Source organism: Ovis canadensis, chromosome 7 (assembly GCF_042477335.2).
Source record: "Ovis canadensis isolate MfBH-ARS-UI-01 breed Bighorn chromosome 7, ARS-UI_OviCan_v2, whole genome shotgun sequence".
Lineage (NCBI taxonomy): Eukaryota > Metazoa > Chordata > Mammalia > Artiodactyla > Bovidae > Ovis > Ovis canadensis.
Genome location: NC_091251.1, coordinates 91,341,761 through 91,355,270, shown reverse-complemented (window position 1 = coordinate 91,355,270; position 13,510 = coordinate 91,341,761). Strand labels below are relative to the sequence as shown.

The 13,510-nt window shown below is 43.0% G+C and overlaps 1 protein-coding gene across 1 annotated transcript in view; it reads right to left on the bottom strand.

Moving 5' to 3' along the window:
• The window catches only part of EXD2 (exonuclease 3'-5' domain containing 2), a 61,196-nt gene extending 52,523 nt beyond the window's left edge, over positions 1-8,673 (bottom strand). Inside the window, exon 1 of the mRNA XM_069595130.1 lies at positions 8,572-8,673. The gene's annotated coding sequence lies outside the window, so the exon portion shown is untranslated. The remainder of the gene's footprint in view (positions 1-8,571) is intronic.
• Positions 8,674-13,510: the final 4,837 nt, after the last annotated feature.

The window sequence follows — 13,510 nt, the reverse complement described above, 5'->3', positions numbered from 1 at the left end:
AACATCTTCTAACATGTTTTTATTAATTAATTTTTCAAATTTATTTTTGTATTTCACACTACCTCCATGGTTAATAATGCTGAAATCAGGTTACATTAAGGCAAAATACTTAAAAAAAAAAAAAAAGAGCATTACTGATTTGCTTCCATTGAGAAGGGCTCCCTCAGACCTGGAATTCCCAAGCAGCCAGGTTCCCACTTATTACTTACCATCATGTGGCCTGTGAAAAAGAAAATCCTAATAGGGAAATTGAAGGAGCAAGTAGGGTACCTCCATATGAAGGAACTCTTGGCAACATTCAAAACAGTTATTAATTCATTTTTATATGGAGAAATTTTGTAGGGTATTTTCCCCCCAGTCAAGGGATTCATTCAGTAAACATGTACACAACCCTTTCAATAAACCAAACACTGTGCCAGACTCTGGGTAAAAAGAGTTAAAAGGCCAATCTGCTTTCAAAAATGCAGGATTCAGAAAAGGAGAAATGGGTATACTGAACAACTTGCAATAAGTGAGGTAACGCAAACCACAGCAGCACACACGAGTACAGGATGGCCAAGAGGAGGAGTGGGAATTATTAAGAGAAGCACTTGCTGGGAGGGGTGAGACTGGTACTGGTGTTAAAAAAGCAGCAAACCGGGGACTTCCCTGGGGGTCCAGTGATTAAGAACACACCTTCCAATCCCTGGTCCTGGGACTCAGACCCCACATGCCTCAGGGCAACTAAGCCCTCACACCCAACTAGAGAAGTCTGCACGCTGCAACGGAGACCCAGCACAGCCAAAAAGAATAATAATAAATATATTTCAAAAATTTAAAAAAAATTTTAAGTTTTATTAGTTTTATTTATGCTTATCTGTTTATGTATCCACCTGTGACCATTCATACACTCTAATGTCAAAGTGAAAGTGAAGTCGCTCAGTCGTGTCCGACTCTTTGCAACCCCATGGACTGTAGCCTATCAGGCTCCTCCGTCCATGGGATTTTCCAGGCAAGAGTGCTGGAGTGGACTGCCATTTCCTTCTCCAAAAAAAAAAAAAAAAATTTTAATGAGCTAGCACCCTCTAGGTGCACCAGGCAGAGAGAAGGGCACTCCAGGCAGAGGGAACAACAGCTCGTGCAAATATATGAAAGGCACGAAGTGTCACGGCACAAGTGGAAAAGTTCAAGCAAACTTAACATGCATCATAAGTGCAAAATTCTGAATTCTAAAGACTGACTCTGAAAAAAAAATTTTTTTTATTGATAATTTCCATATTGATTTTTTAAAAATATTTCTTTTTGGCTGTGCTGGGTCTAAGCTGCTGCACAAGCTTTTCTCTAGCTGTGTCGAGCAGGGGCTACTCTTCAATGCGGTGCGAGGGTTTCTCATCTCAGTGGCTTCTCTTGTTGTGGGGTACGGGCTCCAGGGCACTTGAGCTTCAGTAGTTGCAGCTCCTGGGTTCTAGAGCACAGGCTCCAAAGTTATGGCACACGGGCCTAGCTGCTCTGCAGCGTGTGGGATCTTCCCGGACCAGGGATCGAACCCGTGTCTCCTCCACTGGCAGGTGGATTCTTCACCACTGAGCCACCAGGGAAGCCCTTCCATATTGATTTTTAAGGTGACCTTTTATTTCATTGTAGTAAAACATACATAACACAAAACTTACATTTTAACATTTTTAAGAGTATCATTCAGTGGCATAACTGCATCCACAAGGTTGCGCAATCATCACCACTATCCATTTCTTTCTCTTTTTTTTCAATATTTATTTATTTGGCTGCATCACGTCTTAGTTGTGGCGCATGGGCTTAGTGGCCCAGCAGCTTATGGGATCTTAGTTCCCCCACCAGGGATAAAACCTGTGTCTCCTGCATCGGCAGGCAGATTCCCAACCACTGAGCCACCAGGGAAGTCCCATCCCTTTTCATTTCTAGAACTACTTCATCATCCCAAACAAACTCTGTACCATTAAACAGTAACTTTCCATTCCTCCCTCCCCAACCCTCGGTAACCTCTACTATACTTCCAGTCTCAAGTAATTCCATACTGATTTTTTATATCTCACGTTGAAATGATAGTTTGGATCTACTGGGTTAAACAATACCTGTTAAAATTAAGTTCACCTGTTTCTTTTTATACTCTTACTGTGGCTAGTAGAAAGCTTTAAATTATGTCTAGGGCTCACATGATATTTCAACTGGACAGCACTGTGCTAGAGCATAATGTATAAGTAAGGAGACAGAGAGGAATGATGCTAGAAGGAGGAGATACAGGTCAAGTCATGAGAAGCCCTATATTACCTGGTAAGATAAAACCTTACAGGTAAGGGAGAGTGAATAACAGACTTAGAATCGCAGCGACAAGTTTAGGCTCATATTTCAAAGAACACTATGGTCACTGTGTTTGTGCTAGATTGGATGAGGGCAAGGCTAGAGGCAGGCAGACCCATTAGATTAAGACTCACAATAGCAGAGCCAAGATGGGAAGAAGATTCAAATCAGGGCAGAAGAAGGCAGAATGGAAAAGAACACCAGTTCCTAACAGAACGCTGGTGTCAGAATAAACCGGATTAGTAAACAAGTCACAACTTTTACAACTTAGAATTTTGACAGTGTGATGAATAGAAAACTAATAGCTTCTTAAACCCATTATAAAAATATGAAGAAAATATCATTCATAATAGAAATATACACTATTTTAAAACTACAAGCCACATGTTTTTAAATAAACATACACAAACACAAGTATAAACTCAACAAGAAATATGTAAGATCAACTGAACTGATCTGAACTGAATACGAAGAAACAAAGAAAACTTTACTGAAGATACAGAAGGCTGGAAGAGCAGGGATATAACAGGTGTCACTTACAGAGCACGTTATCAAGTGCCAGGCTCTTTACACACATATGCCTATATATTTATGAATATATTACTCATCTAATCCTTTTTAACAATCCTCTACAGAAGGTACTATAATTACTGCATTTTTCCTTAATAAAGAAGAGAAGGTGTTTTACAGAAATACTCCAAATGTGCTCTAGAGCCCACACGCCACAACTAGAGAAGCCTGCATGTTGTAATGAAGACCCAACGCAGCCAAAACAAAAAAATAATTAGTGTTGAAAAGAGAAATACTCAGAATAATGTAAATTAAATGCAAACTTAATTTTAAAAAAATTTTTAATGAATTGACTATTAAGAAAGTGAAAAAAAAAAACAAAGGATGGGAGAAAATATATTTGCATCATCTATCTCCTGAGGGCGTGTATCTAGAAGATATAAAAAACTGTTACACTTCAATAAAAAAAGAACAACCAATTTATTTTATTTTTTTTTTTTAAGAACAACCAATTTAAAACAGGCAAAGACATGAATAGGCATTTCTTCAAAGAACATACACAAATGGCCAAGAAACATGTGAAAAGATGCTCAACATCATTAGCTGTTAGGGAAATGCAAATCAAAACCACAATGAGATACCACTTCACACCCACTAGGATGGCTTTAATTAAAAAGACAGCTAATAAGTGCTGGTAATAATGTGGAGAAATTAGAATCCTCATATACTGTTGATGTTGACATAAAATGGTACAGCTGTTTGGAAAATAATCTGGCAGTTGCTCAGATGATTAAACATAGAGTTGCCATATGACCCAGCAACTCCACTTCTAGGTATATATCCAAGAGGAATGAAAACACATGTCCACCACAACAGTTCATAGCAGCATTATTCATAATAGCCAAAAGTGGAGACAACTCAAATGTCCATCAGCTGATGAACAGATAAATAAAATGGGGTATATCCATAATGTTATGTGATTCCCACAAAAGATATGTTAATGTCCTAACTCCCACTACCTATGAAGGTGACTTTATTTGGAAATGGCCTCTGCATACCTAATTAAGTTAAAACAGGGTCCTGCTGGAGTGGAGTGGGCCTTTAATTCAACAACTGGTGTCCTTATACGAAGAGGAGAAAAGACTAAGACGGACTTTCACAAAGAGAGTTACAACATGAAGACAGACACTCTGGGATGAAGGCCAGGTGAAGACAGAGGCAGGAGTTGGGAGTTACCCAGCTGCAAGCTAAGGAATGCCAAACAATGCCAAGGACTGCTGGCAATGTCAGAAGCTAGAAAGAGGCAGGAAAGGATTCCCCCGCAGAGACCTGAGAGAATGCACTCCTGCTGACAACTTGATTTTGCACTTTATAGCCTCCAGGGCTGTGAGAGAATGTATCTGTTACTTTAAGCCATCCAGTTTTCCTTACTTCAATACTGTAGCCCTAGGAAACAAATACACCACAGAATGGAATTTTATTCAGAGATAAAAAAGGAATGGGTACTGACACATGTTGCAACATGGATGAACCTTGAAAACATTATACCAAGTGAAGGAACCCAATCACAAAATCGTACAAAAATTATACAATTTCATTTATACAAAATACTTAGATCTATGAAGGCAGAAAGATTAGTGACTGGGGCTAGGGCTAGCAGCTTCCCTGATGGCTCAGATGGTAAAGAATCTGCCAGCAATGCAGAAGACCTGGGTTCGATCCCTGGGTCAGGAAGATCCCCTGGAGGAGGAAATGTCAACCCACTTCAGTATTCTTGTCTGGAGCCTGGTAGGCTATGATCCATAGGAGCTGCAGAGTCGGACACAACTGAAGCGACTTAGCATGCACAGGGCTAGGATATTGGGGAATGGGTATTGATAACAGGGATAGGCTTCTTTGGGCTTCCCAGGTGGGTCAGTAAAGAGTCCACCTGCAACACAGGAGCTGCAGAAGACATGGGTTTGATCCCTGGGTGGGAAAGATCCCTCAAGAAGGGAATGGCAACGCACTCCAGTATTCTTGCCAGGATAATCCCATGGACAGAGGAGCCTGGCAGGCTAGAGCCCATTCAAAGAATCGGACATGACTGAAGCAACTGTCTTTGGGGAATGATAAGTGAAGTCGCTCAGTCGTGTCCGACTCTTTGCGACCCGTGGACTGTAGCCCACCAAGCTCCTCTGTCCATGGGATTCTCCAGGCAAGAATACTGGAGTGGGTTGCCATTTCCTTCTCCAGGGGATCGAACCCAGGTCTCCCACATTTCAGGCAGACGCTTTAACCTCTGCACCACCAGGGAAGCTGGCGGGGGGGGGGGGGGGGGGCGGTCGGGTGGGGATGATAATGATGTCCAAAAATTAGGCTGTAGGGACTTCCCTGGTGGTCTAGTAGCTAACACTCTGCACTCTCAATGCAGGGGGCCAGGGTTTGATCCCTGGTTGGGAAACTAGATCCCACATGCTGCAACTAAGCCTGGCACAGCCAAATAAATAAACTTTTAAAAATAGAATAGAATTAGGTTATAGCAACAGCTGCTTAACTGGAAATATACTAAAAAATCACTGAATTGTGTACTTTAAAAAACAAATTATGTGAATTACATTTCAATAAGACCACCTAATTTTTTAAATGCAATTATTTTTGTATTAATTTTTATTGGAGTACAGGTGCTTTACAATGTGTTAATTTCTTGTTGTAGAGCAAAGTGTATGTATGTATACATATGCCCACTCTTTCTTAAATTTCCTTTCCATTTTGTTGCAATCACCAAGTCATGTCTGACTTTTTTGGGACCCCATGAACTGTAGCCCGCCAGGCTCCTCTGTCCATGGGGTTTCCCAAGCAAGAATACTGGAGTGGGTAGACATTTCCTTCTCCGGGGGATCTTCCCAATCTAGGAATCAAACTCTTGTCTCCTGCATTGGCAGGCTGATTTTTTTATCACTGAGCCACCAGGGAAGCCCTCTCCTCCGCGCCCCACCACCGCTTCCCATTTAGGTCACCACAGTAAACTCACTTAAAAAAAGAAAAAAACTACTTGATAAGCTGATTCTAAAATTAATCTGGGAAAGAAACTGTAAGACCACCCCCAAAACACTGATTAAATAATGAGTACATGAGCTGATAAAGTATGACTTCCAATAAAATAACAATAAAAAGAATCATGAGGGACTACTTACCCTACTGCTACTGCTACTGCTAAGTCACTTCAGTCGTGTCCGACTCTATGTGACCCCATAGACGCCAGCCCACCAGGCTCCCTCATCCCTGGGATTCTCCAGGCAAGAACACTGGAGTGGGTTGCCATTTCCTTCTCCAATGTATGAAAGTGAAAAGTGAAAGTGAAGTCGCTCAGTTATGTCCGACCCTTAGCGACCCCGTGGACTGTAGCCCACCAGGCTCCTCCGTCCATGGGATTTTCCAGGCAAGAGTACTGGAGTGGGGTGCCATAGACTTACCCTACTAGATACCAAAGTATAATATATATTTAATGTAGAAGGCTATAGTATTGGCCCAGCAAAATAGAAAATTCGGACATAGGACAGAAGAGCTTACAGAAAATACACTGTGTGGGTGAGACATTAGTACGTGATAAACGTGGTATTTTAGATTAACAGGTCAAGGATGGACTGATATTCAGAGTGACATTGCTTGGAAAACAAGAAAAAGGCACACATCATTATTCTCTCTCTCTCTTTCTCTGACACACACACAAAGGAATTAGAGAAAAACTCTAACATGTAACAACTTACAAGAGAAAACATGGTGGTAAGAGAAAACGTGGCCTCAGGGTAGCACAGGGTTTTTCAGCCTCAGCACTACTGACATTTTAGGCCAGAAAAACTCTTTGCTTAAGGGCTTTCCTGGGCACTGAAGGGTGTTTAGCAGCATCCCTGGCTTCTATCCACTGGATGGCAACCAAAATACATCTCGTGACATTGCCAAGTGGCTCCCAGAAAGCAAAACAGCTCCCATTTGAGAACCACTGGGATTAGGAATGAAAGCCCACTAAATGCACAAAGTAAAAGACTGATACATTTAAACACGGAATTTACAACTTCGATTCTACAAAGATGCCACATGGTTAAGAGATAAGAAACAACTTCAAAATGTTGGGAATAAATATTTCAAACGTATATGAATGACAAAAGATTAATATATAAAACATTACCATATATAACCAGACAACCCAAAAGAAATGAGGCATTTCTCAAAAGAGGAAGGAATACAAATAGCCAACGATCATGAAAAGAACCTCAATCTTACCAATAACCAGGGAAGTATAAATTAAAACACAAAATTAGAGTCATTTCCCACACATCAGATTGGCAGAAGCAAAAAAGGCGGACACCATCAAATGTTTAAAAGAGCTGGGAAAGCAGAGACTATTATACACTGCTGGTGGGCAGTTTGGCATTAAATATCCACACCCTCCCACCCCGCAATTCCACCTGCAGGTTTCTATCTTTGAGAAATGCTCACTCAAGCTCACAGACGCTGTGGGAGGATGTTCTCTGCCGCACTGTGCCTAAGACGGAAAAACTAAGCAACCTATGGAATCTCACATATTATGGGATTGTAACATGTTCTGGAATTTACCGAGCGAGAACAAATATGGCAGATGTCTACATATTAACCAAGAAAAAGTTCCAAGACCCATTTTTAAGCACAAGTTTAGTTGTTGAAGAGGTACAATATACCACGTTGGTAAAAGTTCAACACAAAATTTTACACACCTATCTGTACAAACACATATCAATAAACGTAAACAAAAAAAAATAGAAAAAAGATGCCAAATTGATAACAGTTTTTACTTTGGGAAAAAGATTAAAAAAGAAAAGATGGAGATGGAAAGAGGTCAAAGAGGATCTATTTTGTGTAAATGACATGGGCTACATGACACGGGCTACGGCTAAAATAAATATAAAAGAATAAATACATTTTTTAAAAGCAAACTCAACTTGACCAAAATTCATAATTCCTTCCCTTCTCTTAAATAACTCTTTTTCTCTCAAACTTCGCAACTTTGATATTACAAAACCTTCCAGTGCAGTTCTACGGTGTTAGTGTTTTCAAGAAATGAGTGCCTAAGGGAGTTTGTGTCCATTAATATATCAAAAGCTTGTAAAAGTTTAGGTTTCGTTTATATTTTAACAAGCATGTATCAATTCTGTAATAAAGCAACATTACGGTTCTAGTCCTGATCTATATTCCAGGGTTGCGAAAAGAAAAAGAGGTGCCTCCCAACAAGGTCCATAGCAGCGGGTGTGGTCTGGGAAGAAAAAGGTGGTAACAATGGGGGCGGGCGTAGGTCCCCACGAATCGAGGGCACGAAACTCTTATCTGTGGACGCGTGCAACACGCAGCGCCTAAGGAGCTGCCAGATGTTGCGAGCGGTGCTTCCTTTGTAGCTAACTGGGTCAAGAAGCCAGGAGGGTTTGGTAGGTCCTCCTTAAGGAGAGCAGCCGCGGGTCCGAGGAGGCGGCCCCGGAAGGCCACCGGGAGCCAGCGATCGAGGTGACAGCCCCCGCGGCGCGCCTAGGTGCTGAACTGCCCCCGCCACCGGCGAGGAAGGCGGGGAGAGGGGCAGGGCCAAGTCGCTCGGGGACAACGAGGTCCCCGCAATCATTCGCCCCCGCGCACGGTGACCTCGCCAGCATCTTGAACCCCCTCCTCAGTCCGCACGGAAAACCGCCTCCACCATTCCACAGACCGGGAGAGCAGCTTCGCCGGCCGCCGATCCTCACTTACCTGCGGCCCTGGACCCGACCCGAACACCTGCGGCACCGCAGGCTGAAGATCTGGAACCTCTGTGACCACCTGCGCGCACCCACCCGAATCCTCTAGGACGGAAACCACTTCCGGTTCCGTGACGTAACACGAGCAGGGGTGTACAAGTGGGCGACGCCATCTTGTACGGAAGCTGCTGGGGCCGCTGGTGCCTTACCAGTTTCTCCAGTGCTGAACAAAAGCTCTGTTAAAATCGGAAAGGCTTAACATCTTTTCGGATAAGTGGTGCCTTTCCTTTTTTTTTCTGGGTGATATTTTTGTTTGTCTTGGTTTTAAGGAAAGAAGCCTCTGTAACCGTCACAAATGCAATATGGGACTTGTAACTAACTGTCCTTACTAATTGGAGAAGGCAATGGCACCCCACTCCAGTACTCTTGCCTGGAAAATCCTATGGACGGAGGAGCCTGGTGGGCTGCAGTCCATGGGTCGCTAAGAGTCGGACAAGACTGAGCGACTTCACTTTCACTTTTCACTTTCGTGCATGGGAGAAGGAAATGGCAACCCACTCCAGTGTTCTTGCCTGGAGAATCCCAGGGACGGGGGAGCCTGGTGGGCTGCCATCTATGGGGTCACACAGAGTCGGACACAACTGAAGCGACTTAGCAGCAGCAGCCGCAGTCCTTACTAATTAGCTAGGGTGGTGTTTCTCCACCGCACTGATTTTCTTAGTTGTTAAATGAGGAAGGTAAACAGAAGAGACACTTGTTTAAATAATACATTCCTCTTTCAGTTCAGTCGCTCAGTCGTGTCCGACTCTTTGCTACCCCATGAATCGCAGCATGCCAGACTTCCCTGTTCATCACCAAATCCTGGAGTTCACTCAGACCCACGTCCATCGAGTCAGTGATGCCATCCAGCCATCTCATCCTCTGTCGTCCCCTTCTCCTGCCCCCAACCCCTCCCAGCATCAGAGTCTTTTCCAATGAGTCAGCTCTTCGCACGAGGTGGCCAAAGTACTGGAGATTCAGCTTTAGCATCTTTCCTTCCGAAGAAATCCCAGGGCTGATCTCATTCAGAATGGACTGGTTGGATCTTCTTGCAGTCCAAGGGACTCACAAGAAGTCTTCTCCAACACCACAGTTCCTTGCAGTCCAAGGGACTCTCAAGAGTCTTCTCCAACACCACAGTTCAAAAGCATCAATTCTTTGGCACTCAGCTTTCTTCACAGTCCAACTCTCACATCCATACATGACTACTGGAAAAAACATAGCCTTGACTAGACCGACCTTTATTGGCAAAGTAATGTCTCTGCTTTTCAATATGCTATCTAGGTTGGTCATAACTTTCCTTCCAAGGAGTAAGCATCTTTTAATTTCATGGCTGCAGTCACCTTCAGTGATTTTGGAGCCCAAAAAAATAAAGTCTGACACTGTTTCCACTGTTTCCCCATCTATTTCCCATGAAGTGATGGGACCAGACTCCATGATCTTCATTTTCTGAATGTTGAGCTTTAAGTCAACTTTTTCACTCTCCTCTTTCACTTTCATCAAGAGGCTTTTTAGTTCCTCTTCACTTTCTGCCATAAGGGTGGTGTCATCTGTATATCTGAGGTTATTGATATTTCTCCCGGCAATCTTGATTCCAGCTTGTGTTTCTTCCAGCCCAGCGTTTCTCATGATGTACTCTGCATATAAGTTAAATAAGCAGGGTGACAATATACAGCCCTGACGTACTCCTTTTCCTATTTGGAACCAGTCTGTTGTTCCATTAGAAGTGCCTTTTATACTATATCCATTATAATATGTATGCCATCTTTTATAACAAGAACCACAATACCTTCCGTTTATATTTAAAAACTTTCATCCAGTCTTTATCAGTAACTGGCATTTATGAGGCACCTTATGCGTGCTGTGTGCTGTTGCTTTGTCCTAGAATGTGTAAAATAGAAATGAGATGGGCATAAGCAATATAAGGGATAATAATAGCTGCCATTTGGGGACTCTGTGCTAATAGTATGCTAGGAACTTTCCAAAACGTTTTACATATTTTATCTCATTTAATCCTCATAATCTCATGAGACAGTACTATTATTAGTGCCATTTTACATAATGTAGAGAAAGGTTAAATAAATTTCTCAAGGTAATTCAGCAAGTAAGAATTGGAGCTGGGAATCAAAACAGTATACCTGATTGCAAAGCTTGTTGCCCTCATCGCTACATCGTTTGGCTTCCAGTACAGGAGAAAAGGTTCTAAGTTCCACTAGGTAATTATCCATTTAGGGGAAATTTCTGGCAGATATACAGCATTAACCCTCTGCATTTTCATCTGCTCCATCCTGAAACACCTAAAAAACAAAAAAGTAAAGGGGAAATGCAAATTAAAACCTCAGAGAAGGACTTCTTGGGTGGTTCAGTGATTAGGAATCTGTATTGCAATTCAAGGGTTGTGGTCCATCCAGTTTGGGGGACTAAGATCCCACATGCCGTGGAGCAAGCCCTCGCACCACAGCTAGAGCCCATATGCCACAAGGAAAGATCTGGCATGTGGCGACGAAGATCCCACAAATAACATATTTTTAAAAAAACCTCAGTGAGACACCGTTATGCACCCATCTACATGCGTGCATACTCAGCCATTCAGTCGTGTCTGTTTGTGACCCCCATGACCTGTAGCCCACCAGGCTCCTCCGACCGTGGGATTCTCTAGGCAAGAAAACTGGAGTGGGTTCCCATACCCTTCTCCAGGGGATCTTCCCCACCAGGAACTGAACCCATGTTTATTACGTCTCCTACTTTGACAGGTGGGTTCTTTACCACTAGCACCACCTGGGAAGCCCTTACATACCCACCAGAAAGGGTAAAATGAAAAAGAGAGAAAATACAAAGGACTGGCAAGACTGTGGAGCAACCAGAACTCTCAGGCTAGTGCTGCTGCTAAGTCGCTTCAGTCGTGTCCAACTCTGTGCGACCCCATAGACGGTAGCCCACCAGGCTCCCCCATCCCTGGGATTCTCCAGGCAAGAACACTGGAGTGGGTTGCCATTTCCTTCTCCAATGCATGAAAGTGAAAAGTGAAAGTGAAGTCGCTCAGTTGTGTCCGACTCTTAGCGATCCCATGGACTGCAACGTACCAGGCTCCTCCGTCCATGGGATTTTCCAGGCAAGAGTACTGGAGTGGGGTGCCATTGCCTTCTCCCTCAGGCTACTGAAGGGAACATAAATTGGCCCAATCATTTTGTTAAACTGTTTGGCAGGATCAGCGAAAGCTGAAGCTATGCATAGCCAAAGATGTGTACATATGTTCACTTAAAGGACATGCACAAAAAAAGCTTATGCTTATACTTAGTAATAGCACTAAACTGGAAACTATGCAAATATCCATGCTGTTAGAAGTCAATGTGTAACCAAGCAGGACCTTACTGGGCCTTCCAAGGACAGAACCTCTTGTTCCCCATGTTCTCCGCCTGCCTCTGGTCTGTAGAAAAACTTTAGCCTTCTACACTTTACCTGAATTCTAAAGAATAAAATTAATCAGAAGTGAGAAAATGCAGAAAGAAGGGGAAACACTCAAGCAAGACAAACTAATAATAGTTTAGCCATTAAACAAAGTCAAGGACCTTTAGTTACTCCTCAAGGGAGGAGTAGAAGGGGGCGACAGAGGGTGAGATGGTTGGATGTCATCACTGACTCAATAGACATGAGTCTGGGCAAACTCCAAGAGAGAGTGAAGGTCTCAGAAGCCTGGCGTGCTGCGGTCAACGGGGTCTCAAAGAGTCAGACATGACTTAGAAACTGGACAACAAAAGTTATAGATAATATTCTAAGCTATGTCCTTTGGGCTATTTTGCAGATACCAAAACCCTAGCAGGTAAAGAAGTTAACTATATGCTGTTATAAGCATTAGATCCCAGACCAGTTGTAAAAGAAGGTTGATAATGTTGACTCCTGATTATCTCATCACCAACCAATCAAAAGAATGTCCACGAGATGATCATGCACCGCCTCCCTCCCCCCCTACCCCCGCCGCTACCCCCCGCCGCAACCTCTCTCCCTCATCCCCGTCTTTAGAAACTCTGCCCTGAAAGCCATCAGGGAGTTCAGATCTTTTGAGTCCTAGCTGCCTAGATTCCTTGGCTTGGTGCCTGCAATAAATGCTGCACTTTGCTCCGCTACAACCCTGTGTCAGTACTGTGCACAGGTGAGTGGACAGAAGTTTCTTTTGGTAACAAATGTAGTGATTACTCTTAGTAGAGTAATGACTCTGAAAGAACATGGGAGCTTCTTGCTAATAATGTTCTGTCTCTTAATCTGAGTGCTGATTTACATGTGTGTTCAGGTTGCATGTTTGTGGACACTTTTCTGAAGGCATTTATACTTCGATAAATAGTGGGGCTTTTTTGTGTGGGGGGCGGAGGGCTTTTATTTAGAATGAAGGTAAAGGAATGAAAAGTTTGTAAGACTGAAGAAGAAAAAGAACAGGAGAGGAGACAAATATCGGTATAATTTTAAAAGACAGAAATTAGAATGGAAGGATACATCATTTGAAGGATCCCGTAATAAGCTGTCTATATCCATAAGCAATCACCTTACGTTTAAGATCCAGTCAACAAGCTCCATCTGTGCATAAATAATTTCCAGTCAACTTGTTAGTATCTCACTCTTTGTTTTAGTTCCTTTGGACTGTAATTAAAAATTACTATTGACTGTGCTAAGTTGCTTCAGTTGTGTCTGACTCTTTGCCACTCTATTGACCCCAGACTCCTCTGTCCAAGGGATTCTCCAGGCAAGAATACTGGAGTGAGTTCCCATTTCCTCCTCCAGGGGACCTTCCTGACTCAGGGATTGAACCCAGGTCTCCTGCACTGCAGGCAATTCTTTACGGTCTGAGCCACCAAGGAAGCCGCTATTGGACGGGCAGCTTATAAACAACAGAAATTTACCTCTCACAGTTCTGGAGGCTG